The sequence below is a fragment of the Diospyros lotus genome, chromosome 7 (genome assembly GCF_014633365.1).
Source record: "Diospyros lotus cultivar Yz01 chromosome 7, ASM1463336v1, whole genome shotgun sequence".
In the NCBI taxonomy this organism is placed as follows: domain Eukaryota; kingdom Viridiplantae; phylum Streptophyta; class Magnoliopsida; order Ericales; family Ebenaceae; genus Diospyros; species Diospyros lotus.
In genome coordinates this window covers 2748863-2753862 of record NC_068344.1, presented here as the reverse complement: position 1 = coordinate 2753862, position 5000 = coordinate 2748863, and positions in this window count along the sequence as shown.

Sequence of the window (5000 nt, the reverse complement as noted above, 5' to 3'; positions counted from 1 at the left end):
GTAAAGTGGCAACAACTGGAGCGGGATTCTCTTGTTTGAAACAAACGAGTCAGAATAGAAATGAGTGCGAAATTTTATTTTTGTAAATAAATGGGAACAACAATCAAATTAATTAGAAGATTTATCATTAATTTATAATATTATACTATTAACAAAATTAGTTATTGTCGAGTTACAATAATAAATTTATAACAATAGAAGACTCTTTAATTTTCGGGAGATTACAAGATATAAAATAGTTAAAGATATGGGCGTCTTCTATGCTTGTCTTTCAATATTTAAATTAATATAAATAAAAATATATATAAGTATTTGCGAAATTATATTCACAGCCAGTATAATTACTTTTCATAGCCACGCTTGCCAAAATTCTCCACCATTTTTCAAAAATCCTATTTTACCTTTCACTGCTACCCGCAACCGCATCATCTTCCTTCCATTTTTACTCCCCACAGCCACTCACAACTATCCATCAATTCCATCTCTCATTTTCTCTCACACCCATCTCTCTTTCTCTCCCGAATACACACACAGATATATATATATATATATGGATTATGCTACATAGCCAATCTGGCTGACAATGTGGTCGACAATGTGACTTTAAATTACACATATCACCAAATTCTCGTGAAAATTTGAAGGCCAATTCTTTGCCTAATTATTTTGAATCCCCGCCCAAATTAGGAGACCCACAATTAGGGTTCTCTCTCTCTCTCAGACCTCCCCCTCTCCCTCTTGCTCTCGACCTCGACCTCCCACTCTGTCGCCTTCTCTAGCAACGACCACCATCTCTAATGTCCCCGACACCGCCAGCCTTTATCTGTCTCTTCACCTTCGCCTGGTCTGGATCTAACGTCTCCAGCGTGCGAAGCCCTTCTCTCTTAGTCTCTCTCTCCCTCTCCACCTTCGACGTGCGAAGCCTCATTGTCTCTCGCTCTCGCTCTCGACCTCGACCTCCCACTCTGTCGCCTTCTCCAGCAACGATCACCATCTCCGACATCCCTAACACCGTCAGCCTCTCTCTATCTCTTCATCTTCGCCTGGTCTGGATCTGACGTCTCCAGCGTGCGAAGCCTTTCTCTCTTAGTCTATCTCCCCCTCTCCACCTTCGGTGTGCGAATCCTCGCTGTCTCTCCACCGCGTGAGGCCTCCAGGTCCTTGGTGTGTTGCGTCCAACTCTGGCGTGCATATCCTCCACCTCTGTAGTTGCCCGTTCAGTTGTGGAAGTTTAGCATACATACATATAAGTTTAATAAATTAAGTTTATGATGCACATTAATTTGCCTCAGTGAATAAATTTAGTAATTTTAATTTATGATGCACATACATTTGTCTCAATGAATAGATGTTGTGGACATAATGGTGGATTTGAGGATTAGTTGAGGTAAAGGTGTTTTGGTGTCACATTTTGTGGGTGTGATTGTGTATGATACTAATTTATTTTACTAGAAATCATAGAGTAAATTAATAATTACTATTACCAATTAGCTTTCTACTTTTGTTTTGCTAGAAATCCAAGCTTTTGTTTACTTTTGTTTTCTCAGTGTTTAATTAGCAATTAGCTATTATATGTAATAGCAGAGAACACAAAAGATGAGTGTATGTTATGGGGCCTCGACTATGAAGGATTTTCACATCGAAATGAACAAATTAAATTAACACATAATGACAACACTTTGGTGCTCGCAATGGCAGTTAGCTGTTGGCAGCATTGCAAATGATTCATAATTTGGTAGTTTTTTTAGTTCAAAGATAGGAAGGGGCAGAATAAGTAATCACAGGAGTTATGCTCACGACCCCTTATGTATGTTAAGGCATTATTAGAGTGACCGATTCCCATCATTGTTATAACATAATTTGAACAACTTTTGTGTTTAAATTTAAATTCAAGTCAAAGATAAAAATAAATTAAATGTATAATTGTATTTTAACTCACAAAAATATTTTTCAACATTTTACAACACAGCACTTGCAAATCACACACAATAAAAATGTCAATTGGGTCACGTAAAAAAAGACTCAATTAGACATGGGCAGAGAGATTGTGGGCTAATTATCCTTTACCTTTACCTTTACCTTTACCTGTTTTTCATCAAACATGGGAAAGCTTGCAGAAAAGTAAGATCTGCTTTCCCTTCTTCCTTACATTACATATCACTTACATGGTCTCAGATCAGCTAGTTGAAATACAGATTTTTGAAGCCTTATTCCCATTTATTTTGCTAGAAAACTTGGGTCTTGCACAAAATCTTGGAATCTTGTATTGTTTACAAATTTGCAAATTCTAGTGTGTACTATTTAACTAAATAATTATTTGCAAATTGTATTGTTTTAGTTAAGATGACTTCCAATTTCGAAATGAGTGATGTTTCAATGAACTCTTCTACCTCTTATCATGGAATCGTGTGTGAGCATGGTGTACATGTTCGTTGCTATACATCATGGATTAAAAGTAATCTGGGAAGAAAATTTTTGAGGTGTCGATTATGGAAGGTAAATTGTTAACTTATAAATCAAATTATTCTGTTAATGTGAACAAAGTTGATTGTTGGATGGTTTTATGGACAGGATGGTAATTGCAAATGGTTTCAGTGGATCGATGATGAACGAACAAGTCGTGAGAAAGCATTATTCGGAGTTATATTGGATGAATTGAAACGTAACACAATAGAAAGGGTTGAAAAAGAGAGAATACTACAAGAACATGCGAGGGTTTTTGAAGAAAAAGCCTTAAGGAGAAAAGCGAAGATACTAAAGCTCCAAAAAGACCAGAGGTGACTAACAGAAGAAATTTTTCAATTAAAAATTAAGCTCCAAGAGTATAGGACCAAAGAAAATAAGTTTGTTAAAAATATAATAGTGTTAGGATTGAGTTGTTTTTTGTTGATTTTATGGTTGATGAAGAATGAAGGTAGTACATTTAGGTATTTGGCTTTATTGTAATCAGTGTATAAAAAGTTATTAGACATGAAAGTACATTTGTTGTTTGTGAAATGTTTATGTATGCATGTGAATTTATTAATCAAATGCGCCAACTGTTTTGCATATTTGTTTTATTAAAGTGAAGTTAAGTTTTGGAAACCAAAAAAATGGAAGATCGGAATGTGATATCATGGACATCTATCATTACAGGTTTAGCAAAACATGGTTTTGCAGCATTGGCAGTGGAAATTTCCAAGAAATGCTTGAAGCAGGTATAAAACCAAACGAGGTCACCTATATTGTTGTTCTATCAGCTTATACAAAAAAATACAAGATAAGCCCAAGGATGGAACACTATGCATGTATGGCTGATTTGTTAGGAAGATCAGGCTACCTAGAATAAGCCATTCAGTTCATTAACTCAATGACATTCACAGCCGTGCAGGCCTAAATCAATCACTGCGAGAAGAAATCATAAGAAACCATAGAGAAGGCTATTATTTGCTTAACACTAAATCCAATCCATAGAAAATTGAATATTCTAGAACATAAAAGGAATTGGGAATTAAGAGTTATGATCATCTTCTTCATGCTCAGCTGTGAAGCCTTTTACCAATCACTTGTTCCAGTGAAGTAATTCAATTCATAAGAAGTAACTGCATAAGCATATCATTTACCAAAAGTACTCACATTTCAAGGATCTCATGTGTTTCTTTTAGGCAATACTCACAACACCCAACTAGCTTCTCTATTGTTGTTTCTTATTCGTGGAGTACAGTAGATTTTACAAATATGGGGGAGAACACTACTTAACCAAGTTCATGCTGAGACCCCAGAGTTTCCTAGCCAAATCAATGTCCATAGCTTGTGAATTTGCCTTGGCCAAGTTACTATCTGTAAAATATTTACCGCTTACTCCCTTGACTTGCGGATGCAATGCCACGTAACACGTCGTTGCTGCTCCCTATAGCCATATTCGATGAACTAAAAGTGAAAAATCAAGCTAGAAAAATGTGCTTGGATGGTATGATCAAAATTAAAAGGTTGGGTTCAATGTTGAAGTTTTCGCAAACAATAAAATATTGGTTTTGCGGCATTGGCAGTGGAAATTTCCTCAAAAAATTCTAACAAAAATCATGTAATGTAAGTAAAGCATTTCATTACTTAAATTTCGCCATAATCGTCAAAACATTTCTTAAAATATTAATTCAAAGGATGTTAGACCAAATATAGAACCCACAAGTCGAACTCAAATAACTGCTCAATTCACATTCTAACAAAATCAGTACAACTTTCTTGCTTCAGTACAAAATCAGTACAACCTTCACGTGACCCCTTGATCCTGTTCTAAATGCATGAGCACAACCTTCTTGCTTCTTTCTTGTCCCTCACCTGGGTCACGTGACCCCTTGATCCTGTTCTAAACAAGAAACCAGAAACCACAGTAAACAATTTATGCATAAAGTGAACTAAATGTATCAAATCAAGAAAATAACAAGCACATACTAATGGCACTAGAATTAAGATTAATTATTCAAATACCATGCAAAACAAAAATATGTAGTTTCTTACTACAATAACTTAAAATATCTACCTTCATCTCAAAAATCTGGTAAGTTGTCATTGGGCTATCGGTAAGGCGGGTACATTGGCATAAAAGGCTGACCCGTGCCAATCATAAGCACCATAGGCACTCCGTGAGAAGGATTCGAAGTTTGATAGTGAGTGGCCACCTACAGCGAAAGAGATTAGCTACAAAATATGCACGCAAAGCCTAGGATATAACCTAAACTAGATTGCAAAAAAAATTTCAAAAATACAAGTTGATACCTAATATTATCCAAATACTTACCATCAAATGTTGTGAGTAGGTCAATGGTGTAAACGCGTGATACTGTGCATGTTCTGGAAAACCTTTATTGACTGCTTGAGCATCTTGAACAATGTTTTGCTTTGGGGCCTTGCCTTTGCTTACTTTCAAGGATCCCACCTAGGCATAAAATCAAATTAACAACCATTATAATCAGGAATGAGGACAACATATTATTTTGAGGTTAGTAAAAAATAGATAAAAA